The sequence below is a fragment of the Marmota flaviventris genome, chromosome 1 (genome assembly GCF_047511675.1).
Source record: "Marmota flaviventris isolate mMarFla1 chromosome 1, mMarFla1.hap1, whole genome shotgun sequence".
NCBI classification, from domain to species: domain Eukaryota; kingdom Metazoa; phylum Chordata; class Mammalia; order Rodentia; family Sciuridae; genus Marmota; species Marmota flaviventris.
Genome location: NC_092498.1, coordinates 196,017,201 through 196,034,840, shown reverse-complemented (window position 1 = coordinate 196,034,840; position 17,640 = coordinate 196,017,201). Strand labels below are relative to the sequence as shown.

The 17,640-nt window shown below is 42.9% G+C and overlaps 1 protein-coding gene, 1 non-coding gene and 1 pseudogene across 2 annotated transcripts in view; 2 read left to right on the top strand and 1 right to left on the bottom strand.

Annotated features, from left to right (window-relative positions):
- Positions 1-17,640, bottom strand: part of Itga9 (integrin subunit alpha 9) — a 319,107-nt gene that overhangs the window by 206,868 nt on the left and 94,599 nt on the right. The gene's annotated exons all lie outside the window — the stretch shown is intronic.
- Positions 4,743-4,849, top strand: LOC114090429 (U6 spliceosomal RNA). The gene has a single exon (XR_003582352.1). It is a non-coding gene; the product is annotated as a U6 spliceosomal RNA (small nuclear RNA).
- On the top strand, positions 16,686-16,980 carry LOC114090115 (DNA-directed RNA polymerases I, II, and III subunit RPABC4 pseudogene; annotated as a pseudogene).

Genomic DNA, 17,640 nt, shown 5'->3' with positions numbered 1-17,640 from the left:
TTGCATGAATGTGGAATAACAGGAAAGAATAATAGGAAAAAAAAAATCAGCAAAGGTGACTCTTGGGACTGATACTTTGTTACACCGCACTTGATCCTAACCCAAAGGTCAAAAAGCAATCAGATTTTACTCTCTACTTAAATTGGAGCTTCTCCAGCCATTATTTAAAGTTAGACACTCTGAGAACATGAACATGATTCAAAAACGAGAGAGCTTATTCTGGGAGGGAGCGGCAAATGAGACGGAAATACACGATTAACAGGCTTAAAAGAAATACCCACCCTATGAAGAACACCAGGACCAAAAATAAACTTCACATCAATGTAAAATAAACTTTTACAACCCATCTTCTCCGGGTGCCGATTTTTTCCTTCCCATCTGACTGAAATATAAGCCAGACAGGACATGGGATGAACTTTTCACTTCTTAGATAGTAAATGGAACTTGGTAAGGCCTGCACTAAACATAAATAAATCTTAAAAACGGTCTTCAGCGAGGTCAAATTTTCAATGGGATGAGAATTTACTAGAAAGTCCGAGGACTGCATGTGAACAGATTGTCTGGAGCACCATGTCTGGGTACCCTGCTCACTCTGCCTGACTCAGAGACAGACAGAGCAAACACCTGTGGGTGAAGGAATGACCCAGCACCAGGTCCTCCAAGCTGACCCGACCCTCCACCCAGGACCCTTACCCGTGGTTCCCTGGGCCTAGAACACATAGGTCATTTTCTCTTCCCTTAACATAAAAATGCATTTCCTTCCTTACAGTCAGCTGCTTTCCTGTAACTCAACCTTGACATTCCTCCCTGAGTGGTGGGGTCCACATGCCTTCCCCTTAAACTTGGGCAATTTATGGATTCCTCAAGTAACTAAGTCACGTTCTGTGACTCTGGGGCTGGATCATAAAGGCACCGTGCACTTACACCCTGTTCTTGGGGATTGCCACTAGGAATCCAGCTTCCATGCTCCAAAGGAAGTTCAAGTCAGCCAAGCAGAGGGACCATGCTGAGAGGGGACATGTGGGTATTCTGGCCAACAGAACATTTGAGGACTATTGTGAGTGAAGAATCCCGGGTGATTCCAGTTTGGTGGTTGAATCTCCCCAGCAGAGGCTCCTGGTGTCATGAAATACTGACAAGCCATCCTTTGTGTCTGGTCTAAATGACTCACAGAATCCACAAGCAAAACAAAATAGCTGTTTCACACCCTCAAGTTTTGGGGTGGCTTACTATACAGCAAGAAAAGAGGGGACATCATCCTTCAATGAGCAGAATCATTTGAATGAATGAGACTCCGAAGTGACAAAGCAGCTGAGCACTATATCCACACCAGGAAGAAAGGAGCCCCCGAAGCCCCTAAGGTTAAAAATCCCAGCTCTGTCACTCACCAGCCGAAGAGGCTCTGAAGTCGTCACCATCACCGTATGACTATAAAATAAGATTCACAGAACCTAAAGAGACCACTGTAAGGTTTAAATGAGACACAGCACACAAAGACCCTTTGAAAGGAGTCAAGCATGAGGATAGGGTTAGAGGTGTGTCATCAATGTCACACATGGGGTCTTCAAAATCACATACATCTTCGACTTAAAGGATGTATGACTCAACAATACTTTGCAAAACTCATTGGAAAATTAGAATAAGAAGCAATGTTGAAAACAGTAAAAGGTTTAAAAAAAAAAAAAAAAAACTAGACATGGCTTGGAGAATTTCAGGGCTGCGCCATTTCTCCTCCCTCCAGCTGAATTCCTCTTGCATGTGCACTGGTAGCTTACTACAAAGCATGGTCAGAAAACTAAGAACTCTATTCCTAAAAGAGTACCTGCAGAAACACCACACTGCTCAGGTCTCCTAATGCCTCGCGGCTTGCAGTAATGCTCAAGGGCTTCAACTTCCTTCTCTAAGTGCTGGGTACAGTTGTAACTGCATGAGATGTGCTACCTTATTTAGTCCTTACAGTAATCCTACTGAGTAGGTTCTACCATTATCGCAAATGTACAGGTGAGGAAATGGAAAGGTGGGGGGCTACATCACTGGCTCAAGATTGCAGTGAAGGAGAAAAACCAGGATCCTATCTGGTCCCTAATGTCAAGGCACTGCTTCTGGCCACGTGGATCACTTCCCACCCAGAGCTCCTCTGAGTTTGCTAAGCAGGCTCAGACTTCTTGTTCAGTTGTCTCGATTTCACCCCAATTGCCCCTTTATTCACTAGCCCTGAACCGTGTGTAACAAGACGTGGTTACACAAGACAAGACCCAAGTCATCCCGATAAACATGGCTTCAATTCTGCACCTTTTCTCAATCTTGTGGACAACTCACTGTCTTCAGCTGGCCTCCCTGTCCTGGGTGGAACATGGCCAGAGAGCAGCAGCTCCAGGCACTGGCTACTGTTATGGGTCCCCTCCTGCACTTCACAAGAACCTCTGTCGAGATACCTCCCGTCAACCACCACCAATGCCAGGGACTAGCCATTTGGGCTTATTCTTCCGTCTTCAGATACCAACCTGAAATCTAACAGCTCCTTCTCAGAATAAGTGAGATGTACGTTTTTGTATGTTAAGAGCCTCCGTTTCTTAAGCAACCCAGAGAGGGAGGGGCCTAATCTAAAAAGGTCCACTGATCTCTGATACATTCCTAGCATACAATACAAACAGCTCCATTAGAGCCCATATTTGGATCATTAAATTAGGGCTTTTTATTTCTGTCTCATCGGTGGGTTCGCATAACTCAGCTTCTCACTTAACACCACTTCTGAACTATTTTTTCCTAATATTTTCTCATCTCTACTCCCTGCGGTTATTTCATCCTATTAGTATTTCCCTTTGCAATTTAAAAGGGGGGGGGGAAGAATTAAAATAACAGCCTTCATATCTTTGGAAACTGAAGGAAGCTCTCGAATGTCAAAGTTTGCCTTGGCGAAAGGTATAAATGTTCCCAGTGGGCCTCACCCAGCTCCACTACAGAGGCAGATTCGCCACCCCTGGGAGCCTTTCAGGCTTTTTGATTGGACATGTAATGAAACACTCCAAGGGATTCTGACAGATGCTACCAAGGGGCAGCAGAAAAAGGAAGGGAGCCACCTGTTATGTGGAAGCCACCAAATTCATTCAGAAATACCAAGCCCCTCCACGGTCCAAAGACACCTGTGAAGCACCCTGGTCTCCACAATCCTCTTCACATCTCAAAGCTGCATCATTCCCCACTACTAACCCCACTTGCTTCACATAGCTGAGATGCGATTTGTGGATTCTTTGGACCCTGTGTTTTAGAAACAACCAGAATAACCCCCAGGACCCCAAAGCTCTCCAGCAAAAACTGCCAAGCACTTGAGAGGAACATTCTAAACCCTTTGCCTTCATTCCTTTACTGTGCCCTTGAGAAGGAGTTCAGCCAGAACCAGCAGTGGACAAACCCAGAGCAGAAATGCTGGGACCCAGAAGGATTAAGGCAGCTACTTTGGGATACAGTAAAATCACCAACTAATCCTATCTCTGTTTTCCACATGGTGTGCTCCTCAGATAGTTGAAAGCCTCTCACCGGCACCACTCAATGGTGTGCATTCTCCAAGTAACTTCGTAGCATCAGTATTTTGTAGCAGCAGAAGTTAAGAGGCCAATCTAATCTAGCTTCATGTTCAGCCATTGTTCTTTCCCAGAGACCACAGTCTATCACACAAAGACTTCTCAATGCCTCTTGATATAAAACACACAAATGCCATGCCACAGGACTCTGTGGTCCAGCTCCTCTCTCAAACTACTTAGACTAAATCCCAAGGAAGGTGATCATTTGGGCAACTACATTGGCATGTAACATCACAGGATTCACAGTCTAATCACTGTTAGCTACAAACTCTGATAAAGCAATTGAGACACTTACAGGATTTTCAAGAACTCGGAGAGTGCTTTATATGATTTACCCAAATTGAACTCATCTCATCCAAGCCCCTTCTCAGGATTGGAGACAGAATTCCTATGGCTCATGCTTGAATATCTCAAGTGATGAGAACTTCAGTACCTCATAAGATAGTCAATTCCACAAGGCAAGCTGGATTAGCCACAGGGCATGGGTAATGAACATAGGAAACTGGTCCAGTCTAGATTCTTCTCCTTGGTAACCAAGCTTTGCAGAAGACCTAACAAATCTGTCTCAGAAACCCAGCACTTACCCTGCCTGGCATTACCAAAGTGGGGATAAAGGTAATTAAAATTGATTCCTGGCTTTGAGCTCTCCTTAAAAAAAAAAAAAAAAAAAGATAGGACATGTACCTATTATGTGCAAGGCCCTGTTCAATCCCCAACACCCAAAAATCAAAAAGATAAATAAGTATTAAATTATCAACTTCCCAGGTTTAATCAAATACTATGAAAAGGAAAAATTTTAATATTGGGAGAAGATGGGTGAAAGATACATGAAAACTCTATTATTTGTACCTTATTAATATTAAATGATTACAATAGTTATTAAAATAAAATACATAGAGGTAAATAGCTAATAGGAGCCATGGTCACTGTCCCCAGTTTATGTGCCCGTAATGGAATGCTATGGGCATGGGTTTGGACATAGTGAGGTTTCTCTAAGGACCTGTGAGAACTACTAAAAAGTACTGCAAACAGTGACACTCAGGAGTCCCCAGTATTTCTAGCTAATTGTTTCCAAGGTCACTCATGGTCATCTGGGGTTCCTTAATGTAGTTCCCAGATTAGCATCAGCATCTAACCATGTGTTACAAATGCAGATTCTCAGTGCTTGCTTCGGCAGCACATATACTAAAACTGGAACGATACAGAGAAGATTAGCTTGGCCCCTGTGCAAGGATGACATGCAAATTCATGAAGCGTTCCATATTTTTATTTACACTAAAAGCAGTAGAAGACAGGAGTTAAAAATCAAAGATGAAATCGAAACAAAAAAAATTGAAATAGACAAAACTAAAAGTTGGTTCTTTGAAAAAATAAATAAAATTGACAGACCCTTAGCCATGCTAATGAAGAGAAGGAGACAGAAAACTCAAATTACCAACATACGTGATTTTTAAAAAGGAAATATCACAATAGACACTACAGAAATACAGAAGATAATTAGAAATTATTTTGAAAACTTGTTCTCCAATAAAAGGGAAAATATCAAAGGCATCAACAAATTTCTAGAGTCATATGATTTGCCCAAATTGAACCAGGATAATATATACAACTTAAACAGATCAAATTTAAGCAATGAAATAGAAGATGCCATCAGAAGCCTACCAACCAAGAAAAGCCCAGGACAGGATGGATACACAGCTGAGTTCTACAAGACCTTTAAAGAAGAACTAATACCAATACTTTTCAATTTATTTCAATGTAGTTCCCAGATTAGCATTTGGGAATAAAAAAAGAGGGAGCACTTCCAAACTCATTCTATGAGGCCAATATCACCTTGATTCCAAAACCAGGCAAAGACACATCTAATGAACACACATAGATACATATAATGAACATAGATGCAAAAATTCTCAATAAAATTCTGGCAAATCGAATACAAAAACATATCAAGAAGATAGTACACCACGATGAAGTGGGGTTCATTCCAGGGATGAAAGTTTGGTTCAACACACGGAAATCAATAAATGTAATTCATCACATCAATAGAACCATATGATCATCTCAGTAGATGCAAAAAAATCATTTGACAAAATATAGCACGTATTCATATTCAAAACACTAGAAAAACTAGGGATAACAGGAACATATCTCAATATTGTAAAAGCTATCTATGCTAAGCCCCAGGGCAACATCATTCTAAATCGAGAAAAATTGAAAGCATTCCCTCTAAAAACTGGGAACAAGACAGGAATGCCCTCTTTCACGACTTCTATTTAACATAGTTATTTAAACGCTGGCCAGAGCAATTATACAGATGAAAGAAATTAAAGGGACACCAACAGGAAAAGAAGATCTCAAATCAGCACTATTTCCCAATGATATGAATCTATACCTAGAAGACCCAAAAAATTCCACCAGAAATATTCTAGAACTAGTAAATGAATTCAGCAAAGTAGCAGGATATAAAAATCAATACCCATAAATCAAAGGCATTTCTGTATATCAGCGACAAATCCTCTGAAAAGGAAATGAGGAAAACTACCCCATCTAAAATAGCATCAAAAAAAAAAATATACCTGGGAATCAACTTAACAAAAGAGGTGAAATAAGTCTACAATGAAAACTACAGAATGCTAAATAAAGAAATTAAGGAAGACCTTAGAAGATGGAAAGATCTACCTTATTCTTGGATAGGCAGAATTAATATTGTCAAAATGACCATACTACCAAAAGCACCATACAGATTTAATGAAATTGCAATCAAAATCCCAATGACATTCCTCATAGAAACAGAAAACGCAGTCATGAAATTCATCTGGAAAAATAAGAGACTCAGAATAGCTAAAGCAATCCTTAACAAGAAGAGTGAAGCAGGTGGCATCACTATACCAGACCTTAAATGATACTACAGAGCAATAGTAACAAAAACAGCACTAGTATTGGCACCAAAATAGACCTGTAGATCAATGGTACAGAATAGAGGACACAGAGACTAACCCTCATAATCACAGTTATCTTATATTTGACAAAGGCTCCAAAAACATGCATTGGAGAAAAGATAGTCTCTTCAACAAATGGTGCTGGGAAAATTGGAAATCCATATGCAACAAAATGAAATTAAACCCCTTTCTCTCATCATGCACAAAACTCAAAGTGGATTAAGGACCTAGGAATTAAACCAGAGACACTGCATCTATTAGAAGAAAAAGTAGTCTCAAATCTCCATCATGTCAGATTAGGCCCCAACTTCCTTAATAAGACTCCTATAGCACAATAATATCAAGATTTAATAAATGAGATGAATTCAAACTAAAAAGCTTCTTCCCAGCAAAACAACCAATCAGTGAGGTGAATAGACAGTCTACTAATTGGGAACAAATTCTTACCACATGCACGTCAGATAGAGCACTAATCTCTAGAATATATAAAAGAACTCAAAAATTTTAACATCAAAAAAAACAAAACAAAACACAAATAACCCAAGGATTAATGGCGACAGTTTATCTATTCAGTCAATCCCACTGGACCAAGGAACTGAACAGACACTTCTCAGAAGATGATGTACAATCAATATATGAAAAACTGTTCAACATTTCTAGCAATTAGAGAAATGCAAATCAAATCTACTCTTAAGATTTCATCTCACTCCAGTCAGAAGGGCAGCTATTAAGAATATAAACAATAATAAATGTTGGTGAGGATGTGGGGGAAAAGGCACACTCATACATTGCTCGTGGGACTGCAAATTGGTGCAGCCAATATGGAAAGCAGTATGGAGAATCCTTGGAAAACTGGAAATGGAACCACCATTTGACCCAGCTATTCCACTCCTCAGGCTATATCCAAAAAACTTAAAAAAACAGCATACTCCAGGGGCACAGCCACATCAATGTTTATAGCAGCACAATTCATAATAGCTAAACTGTGGAAGCAACCTAGATGCCCTTCAGTAGATGAATGGATAAAGAAAATGTGGTATATATACACAATGGAATATTAGCATTATTCCACTCAGCATTAAAAGAGAAAAAAATCATGGTATTTGCAGGTAAATGGATGGAGCTGGAGAATATAATGCTAAGTGAAATTAACCAATCCCCAAAAAAACAAATGCTGAATGATTTCTGATTTAAGGATGCTGATCCATAATATGCTTTGGAGGGGTACATAATATGCTTTGGGGGGCTGGGAATGGGAGGATTAAATGAGCTTTAGATAGGGTAAAGGGGAAAAGGGGAGGGAGGAGAATGGAGGGGATATAGGGGTAGGAAAGACAGTGGAATGCGAAGGTCATCATTACCCTAAGTACATATATGAAGACATGAAAGATATGACTATTTTGTGTACAACCAGAGATATGAAAAATTGTGCTCTATATATGTAACATGAATTGGGATGCATTCTGTTGTTATATATAACAAATTAAAATTTAAGAAAAAATATTTTCTCAGGTTTCACAGGGACTCACACCTGGATCCACAGCCTCATCCAGTATATGCCAATTCTATATCCAGTTATGACCAACACTAATGAACATAAATATTGCCCTGCACTATTTTAAAAAAATGTATAAAGCCAATAGAAAAATTACACATGACATGTATTAAAATAAGTCTGTTAAAAATCTTTCTGAAATAAAATAAATGCAGATTCTCAGATCTCACCCAGACCTACAGATCAAAACATCCATGGATTGGGCCCATACTGTGCTTGGGGAGGGTGTGAGGGGGATAACATAAAATTTGCCATTTTAACCGTTTCTAAGTATACAGGTCTGTGGCATTATGCTGGCTTACATTATTATACAACCATCTCCACCACCTATCTCCAGAACTGTTTTATCCTCCCCAGCTGAAACTCTGTACTCACTGCGAGTGATTATTTTAACAAGTCCCAGGTGATCCTAGGCCTGCTCCCGTGTATAAACCAGCCATCTACGGATACACAATATAGGCTCACAGGCCACATAATGTCTATGGCAATTGTCCTTTTACATCCTTGGTCTCCAAGGCCTCATTTTCCATCTTAAAGCAGGCCTGCCAGCCCCCTAAGGCCACCCCAGCCTGAGGCTACACACAACAGGAGGCGTGACCCTACTCACATTCATCAACCTGACCTTTAACCAGAAGCCCAGGTAATGATCAAATTCCCTAGGAAACTAGGAAAGTATATGGACCCATTAAGAACGTGAGGCAGAGTTAAGCACCCTCTGGGGCAATCTGGATAAACTGTCCCCATTAATGCTCACCACAATCCCATGGCAGCTTTTTACCACCCCCCCACCACCCCCTCCTCTTTTTTGGTGGTGAGGGATTGAACCCAGGGCGTTCTCCCTCCTAGGCAGACTCCCTCCTCCTGAGCTAACCTCTTGGCCCTAGGGTCTTTGTTTTACTGGGGTTAGAAACGTGCCTTGGGTCATAGCCTGATGGGTGCAGAGGCAGAAGTCATATTCCAGTTCATTCCTCTCTCTCTGCAGGAAAGCCTCAGACTCTTGGACCCTCAGGTCAGCAATTACCTTAGACCGGCCCCAAAGAGCCCAAGAACTTGCCCATTTTGCTCAAACCCTTTAGCTTCCTTTAGGCCTTGAATTTCAGCTCCCATTTCTACTTCCCTCATTAGGGTTGGTCTTTCAGAATTTCTGTCAATCCCACTGGGCTTATTTTAGCCACTTTCTCCTCATTAAGTTTGGGTGAGGATGGCCGTGGCTACACTATTGGGTGAGCTGGGCTCAAGGCCCATCAGGGAAAGCCCAGGACCAGCCCCACATGGTATCTGCACACACAAGCATTTGACAGGTGGCTGTTGAATGAAGGAGCAAGTAAGTATATTTGTCTTGATAATATGTCACAATTTTTAAAAAGACACCCACTTATCCAGTGGCCACTTCCTCAGGTCATAAATCAGTAACAATTTAACAACAAGGGAGGAGGAAAAAGGATCATATTTTCTTCCATTAAGACCAGCAATCAATCAAACTTGCTAAAAGTCCTGCTAAATTTAACACAAGATATGGGGCTTTCAGAAAGGTTTCTACAGTGTAGGCGGCCACTAAAAATATAACAAAACAATTAAGTCACCATTGGGATTGATTGAAGTCTATAAATAGTGGAGACCTTAGAGATTGGTATTAGGCCCTGTAATATCTTTAAATAGGTTTTAAGGATGAGAAAGACCTAGAGAAAAAATCTTTAGTAATGGAAGGACTTAGTGATACTTAAATATCTAAACAACCTTTGCAGGGGGGACCAGGGATAGAACTCAAGGACACTCAACCACTGAGCCATGTCTTCAGCCCTCTTTTGTATTTTATTTAGAGACAGGGCCCGAGTTGCTTAGTGCCTCACTTTTGCTCAGGCTGGCTTTGAATTCACAATACTCCTGCCTAAGCCTCACAAGCCACTGGGATTACAGGTGCACACCACCACACCTGGCTAAAAAAAAAAATTAATGGACTTTTATTTATTTATATGTGATGCTGAGAATTGAACTCAGTGCCTCACACATGCTAGGCAAGCGCTCTACCACTGAGCCACAACCCCAGCCCCCCCATTACTAAAATTTAAGCTAGAGTTTCTATATAAACAGAGAGAAAAAGACCTATGAAGACATTAGATCAAATTATTTAGAGAAAACTAATCTGCTTGTAGCAGTATTTCCTAAACCTCAAGTGTTACATGGTCAAGTACATTAGGGAAACGTAAAAACATGTGTCCTCCTTGGGTACACTGGCTTCTGAAGGTCTGCAGGGCCCTGCCATAAAGAAATCTGCCCCATGTTAAAAGCAGTACGTTGGATACAATTTGTTTCAAAATTTGAGCATGCAACTTTATCTAGGTTTTTGATATAAAACTTGCCACCATCCTTATTTAAAAAAAAAAAAAAAAAACACTGGTATACAGAGTAATATTCCTTATGTTGTCAAGCCATTAAAACGGACCTGGGTCTCATCAAGGACTGTTCATAAAAAGGATTAGCTGGTGCATTACCGCTGCCAGGCAAAATGACCAAACACCAGGCGCCGACAGAGAAGGTGTGAGCAGCCCAGTCCAGCCCAGCTCAACTCAACATCTGCTGCTATGGGGCAGGGTTCTGGATGGGTGTCAGTGGACAGCGCCATTGCCCAAAGCCAACATCCAAGGGAATGTCAATGGCCATAACAGTGATCGAGCAAAGCTACGGCTGGAATTTGCCCTCCAGAAACAACAGTCAGGGCCCAAAGATGCTTGCTGCAGCACTATGGCAACAGCACTCAACAAAAGGGGATGAGTGGTCAAGTGCAAGTGCATCCAGAATGGGCAAGCGTGAAACCAGGTGTGGGCCGAGTGCAACCCATGCCACGACCCTTGAGAAGGGCTGGTAAAAAAGAATGCACTGCTACAGCCCAGTGATGACAATAACAACTTCAGGGGGCAGAGGAAGTTCCCAGCTGTCCCTTCCAATGCCATCCTTAAAGTGCAGGAGCTGTCAGGTGACCAAGTGTTTCAAGTTGACTATCAGGTTACATGATCTAACAGGTATTAATCGACTCATGATGACAATATATTTCTACAACTGTTGAAGAATATCTTGGACGATGCACACACAAAAAAATTTAACTCGAAGAATATATCGCTGACCTAATGCAATAACTAACACTGTAAAACTTTTAGTAGAATATCTTGAGCATATGTTCATCTTGGACATAACCCAGCATCTTCGAACATTCAGTGAACATTTATTGGGCAATTAGTCAATGTCAATTACTCTGCTTGGTGCTGGGGATATGGAGACAAATGAGATGGTCCCTGATGCCAAGCATCTTAAAAATCTTTTTGGAGCTCTTTACAGCTTTATTATTAATAAAATCATCCCAAACTTCTTTGATTCCTTGTATGCTTCTTGCCAGTATTACCTTGGTTGTAACCCAAGTTTGTGGAATTCTGGGGCTTATTAATCAATCAAGTAAGGATACAATCTGCCACATGTTAACAGTTCTCTAACAAGGCTGATGGAAAGAGGAGAATCAAGCCAGGGGAGGTGGAGGACAAAGGAAGAACAAATGTCACTCAAGAGCGCCCATAAATAAACATCACTGTTGAATTCAGACCGATATGTCACTGCCAACGTGGCAGAAGAATCGCCAGCTGTGGTTCCAAGTGATAGGATTGTATCAACCAACTCCAGGGACCTGGCTAGCAGAAAAGAAATGAAGATATCCATGTACCCAGGCATCTTCCCTACCACTGTTGCTGATGAGAAAGTTGAATTTCTTCTTTATTTTCCCTGACCTTTTTCAGGGGGAGGTGAGAGGATGTCTAAGAGGTCAACTACAGAGGAAAAGGGGAATAAAAACAACAAGTATGAAAGCATCCACTAGCAGAATAACAAAGTTCTCAGGAACTCAGGACGCTGAGCCTGGGGGAAGCAGGAAGTGGGGATCGGAAGAGGGGAGACAGATGCCTGAGGCTGCTGGGGGGTATGATTACACAGAGCTGGACCCTGGTTCAGCCTAAGGAAGGGCTTTCAGATCATTGACACCATCCACTGCCGGTTGGGCTGTCAGATACAGTGGGATCCTCCCACAGCCAGTTGAGCAGAGCTGAAGCTCTGGCCCTCAGTGTCCCATTCAGGGCTCAATGCTCTGAGAACAGGAAGAACCCCCAGAAACAGAAGGCAGAGGGGTTGAGGCGGCTGGTGCTACATTTCCCAGGCATGCAAACAGGTGGGGAGCATTATTTGTGGCACACAGGAAATGCTTATGGTCTGACTTCAACACAGGAAGCACTTAGCCAGCAATCAGCTCATTTCCTTCATCATCCTGTGCGCCCATCAAAGCCTTGATAGTGTTATCAGGGCCTATAAGGAGTGCCTAGAGGGTTTGAACTTGAGCCCCTTGGTAAATGGTGGGCCTCTCTGGCTCCAGGGACTTTTTTAGTACTCAGCCCCATCCCTCTAAAGCAGGACACCAAAAGCCCCTGTAAGTCATCAAAAGCTAAAACCCCTATAATATCATAAAAAGTCAAGCAGAAAGCTTGATCCACGTGGCATCACAAGCAGACCATAATGACAGATACATAGGCCGAGAGCCACAAGGCTGACCTTCTCAGCAGCTAGACAGTGACCTCCTGCCAAGCTTTCTGAAGTGCTGAAAAGATTTTTCAGATCCTCGTCCCCATGCTCATGAACTTGGGCTCCAGAAACCCCCAGTTTCAGAACCATGCTTCCTAACCTCTCTTGATGTGAATACCAGTTTTATGATACCAAAATGTTCCTCCAAATCTCAACTGATGGAAGTCCACTTTTAATACTAGTTAAGAAATTCAGAGGTTTATACGAATCCACTCAGAGCTCTCTGCAACCATCCCCAGGCACCCCTACTCTCATGTGACTTGTCACCGCAAGTCAAGAAGAGAGGTCTCAGGAGGTTTGGCTCTGGACTTGAACTGTCCAATATGGTAGCCTTATCCACAAGGATTTAGTGAGCATATGAAATGTGGTTAAAACACATGCCACACTTCAAAGCCCTAATACAGAATAAAATGTAAATACCTCTTAATAATTTCATATTAACTATAGGGTAAAATAATATTTTGGCTATACTGGACTAAGTAATATGTGTTATGGGCTGAAACGTGTTCTCTCCAAATCCATATGCTGAAGTCCTAACTCCTATGCCTAAGAACGTTGGCTATATTTGGAGATAGGACTTTTTAAAGGGCAATTAAGTGAAAATGGGGCCATTAGAGTGGGCCCTTATCCAAAGGGACTGGTATCCTTAGCAAGAGAGGAAATTGGGACACAGAGACATCAGGTATGGGTGGAACAGAAGACCACATGCAGCCACAGTGAGAAGCCAACCCAGCAAGCCAAGGAGACAGACCTCAGGAGAAACCTACCCAGCCGACACCCGACCCTGTGGCTTCAGCCTCCAGAACCATGAGCGAATACATTTCTGATGTTTAAGCTACCTAGTCTTAGGCCTTTGTTATGGCAAACTAATTCACATGCCATTAATTTCTTCTAGTTAACTTTTTCAGTGTGGCTTCTAGAAAATTCGTAACCCCTCTGTGGTTTGAAGGACACTGCACAGTGCTGCTCTGGAGTTCCTGCCATGGGGACAACTCCTCACGCTGGCTAGCAGGGAGCAATGCTGCCATGAGGCCCTGGGGGCCCAGGTACAGCTCCCTTCATTTGAATCAAGGGTCTCACCACTTGCCACCAGGCCCCCCAGCCAGTGAACTGCCTTTCCACACAGTTGTCTGGTTTTCTTAAAGGCAAAGTAACAGCCTTGAACCGTTTCCTGAAATTGTTTGAGTCACTCCCTCATTCCCTCCAGGGTAAGGAAGCTGGGGAGGCTCAGAACTGAGCCATCATCACCTGGTGGGTCTGTAACTAACAAACCAAATCACAAAGGGTATCCAGAGGTAGCAAGGACACCTGCCTGGAAACTCCAACTCAGTGGACTCTGCATGCTGAGCTTAGCTCTCCATAAGCAGTGCCTCACTTCCCGCCTTACACCACCCCCAGGGGTGACAATTTCTGGCCCGTCTTTTCCCTGTATTAGGTTTATACCCAAGGACAGAGATTATCCAGAAACAGATTTCATATTAAAGACTCCAAAACGGTTATGTCATGTGTACTCAGAGTCTTACATACCTAATTCTAGGTTCAAAAAGTTTGATCTATTACTAGGGGTGGGGGGTGGGAGGGTGTCTCAAGTTCAATCCATTACCTCTATCGATTCTTAGAAATGGACAGTAAGGAAGAGGTAACACTTGCACCTGCTCATTTAACCAGTATTTTCAGGGTCCATGCCCACACATGGCCCAGGGTGATGGGGCTCACTTCCTAAGCGCCCTGTCCTACAAGAAACGAACACACAAATCCATGCAGGAAGCAGCTGCCAAGACAGCTATCGTCTGAGTGGGACCAGAGAGCCCCCAGACCAGTCCCCTGCGGAATAGGGTGGCAGAGAGGAATCGGGGGTCAGACCAGATGCCCGGGCAGACTAACAGCTCCTGAGAGGTCCCAGTGGTCTCCATCTCCCCAGGGCTCACAGAGTGGCTGGCACACACTGAGTGCTCAAAAAATGGAGTGTCATCCAAACTGTAACACTGGAGAACAAAGCAGGAGCTACCAGCTGGGTCAACTACCAGCTGAACGGGCTATGTCACCCATCCTTCACCTGTAACTTTGGGTCCCTATTTTTCCCAGTTCCCTACTTCATGGACCTGCAGCATCAGAGTCACCAGGGAACTTGCTAGAAATTCACCTCAGACGTGCTGTATCAGGATCTGCATTTAACAAGGCCCCCAGGTGCTTGGCGATCATGGTGCCATTTGAGGAATTGTGTCAACGGGCTCACTAAGACAACTGAGAGGCTCTGTTCCAGATGGAGAAGACAGATGCCAGCAGGAAGAGTTGGGTCACTATTTGCCCTCTTCTTTGCCCACAGAGATCATTTACTTTTTATTTTCTTTTCAACATCTGCTTCTAATCATTTAAAAAAAAAAAAATTCTCCCAAACACCTACGACACAAGTCTTGACTCATTCTGAATGCAGCAGTCAGGTGGGTAAAAGACACATGGGGTAGAGGTGAGGGGAAAGGGGGATGCTGTTTACCAGATGCCTTCTAATAAACCAATATTACAATTATTTTGAGTCTTCCCTTTCTCAGTTTCAGGAAGCTGAAGCTTGGCGATAAAGATGAGGAAACTTGCTCAAGACCACGAAGTTGACCAGAGAGCACGCTGGCCTGGTCCACCACGCCCAGCCCAGCCCTTGCTGTCCCAAGCAGGAAAAGCACTGCAGTTCATGCACTTGGCAGATGCTGGGTTGAAGAGGAACGTCTCCATGCAACAGGAGCATCAGGAAGGAGCACCTTTCTAGACCAACAGGCAATTCCATAATAGGTCTCCATCCTCTTATGTTGCCATCTTTTATGCCACTGAGAATAGAAGACATCAGACACAAGACTCAAAAGTTCTCTAATATGGTTTCCTCCAATGCATGTGCATCCCCTGTGTGTCGACACAAGCACTTGTGTGTAAATGTTCCAAAAGAACCATGTTCCACAGTGTGGCCCTATGGGTTCAATCCCCACTACCAAAACACAGACACCCCAGAATTAGACCACTTCTCACCTTCACTGTGATTAGCCCAGCCAGAGCTCTCATAGCTAACCAGCGTCCCTGCTTCTGTCCTATGCCTACAGTCCATTCCAACACAGTATCCAGGGGGTCCTTTAAACACAGAAGTCAGAGCACATCATCTCTCTGCCCAGATTCCCTTGCACAGCTCCCATTTCACTCAGAATAAAGGCCAAGACCTCCTCGGGGCCTGTGCCTAACACCACTGCCGCTCCATCCTCCTCTCACACTGGCCTTCCTGCTCCCCTCAAATAGGTGACTCGGGTTCCTGTCTGAACACTTCTCCAGATGCCTCTGTGCTGCTCTCCTGTTCCTTCAAGTCTTCACCGAGATCTCACCTTCTCAATGGGGTTGCCTGACCACCCGAGCCCCAAGACTGCACCATCTTGTTCTAGTTTGTTTTCATAGCTCTCACCACCTTCTAGCAAACTTCAGTTTACTTCTTTGTTCTACTGTCTGTGTCCTTCCACTGAGATATGAGCTCCCAGTGGGCAGGGATCCTTGTCAGTTCATGGTTGGAACTGGCCCACTAGACCAAGACATTCTAGCACCCAATGCACAGTTCTTGAAAGAGTAGGTGGTCAAGAGAGTAACATTCTTGAGCCACTGGACCAACATCCGCAACTTCTGTTCCTCTAGAAGACAGAAAATTCAACTTGATATGCTTCGACCCTGTACTGGTTCTCAGGTCCTGACAGCTGAACAGATTTCCCAGCTGATACCTCTGGAAAACAGAGGCACCCTGTTTTTTTCCCCTCAGACTGGGATCCCTGCAGATATCATGGTACTCAGAGCCCTACTAATGACTGATCCCTTTCTCAGGGCCTGGAACATGCCTCTGCTCCAGGGTACAGAGGAGAGAGGTGGTAAGCTCTTCTCCTATTACATCACCTCCCTTACTACTGAAAGCCCCCTGATGGGGAATGGCAACTGAGTTTGGAAAACCATATTAAAACAGTAGCTAAAATACACCCAATGTTGGATGTATGTTTTAAAATACATAGGTCACAATTATTCTGCGATACTCCTGCAGACAAATGTACATTTTGGGTTCTGTTTGGGAAAGTGGGATAAAGTCTCTGATGTATAGGTAGGAGTGGATACCTGGAAGGACGGTGCACCCCCAAAGCAGCAGCCAATGATATATATCTGTGGAGAATGTCACATAGAAAATGAAATGAAATCCAGGGATCAAATCAGATGCAGAGAATGTGGATATAGAATAATGTACAAGAAACGAAACCAAAGATTGGTGGGTTTTGATGCTTGATGAAACATGGAAATTCAGGAGTATCTTCCTTTGTACTTGGATTTGACCATTTAATGTTTCTCACTGTACAGCTTTTCATTTAGCACACTTATCTTATGAATACAATTATATACATGATTTCATTTTCCAAACCAAATCGTGTTTAGGTATCAATAATTTGTGTAAAGACCTTTTTTGTTTAATGAAATATTTTTTTTTAAAAACCACACATTTTTCAATCAACTCATGATCAAAACCAACCCAAACAGAAGGACCTTCTATAATGCAACCGACCTGTCCTATTAAAAAATGTCAAGGGCATAGACGGGTAACTCCTAGTAATGGCTCCAGGCTAAAAGTCACAACAACACTGAAAGCCCCCTGATGGGGGTTGCTCTGGGGTTCCCTTTCACTAGAAGGACCTGAGGACAACTGGAGAAATGTGAGAAGTTCCATGATGAGCTAATAGTAATGTATATTTAAATTTCCTGACTTCAATAAGCATGCTCTGATTAAGAGTGTCCTTGTCTGGGGTAAGATGCCTGATGTATGTAGAGGAAAAGGAGTCTTGCCTGTAACTTTCCTTCAAGGGATAAAGAGTATGATAGATGACAAAGTAAGCATGATAATGATGGTTAACATTTGGGCAACCTGGGGGAAGAATTTATGGCCGTCTTTTGT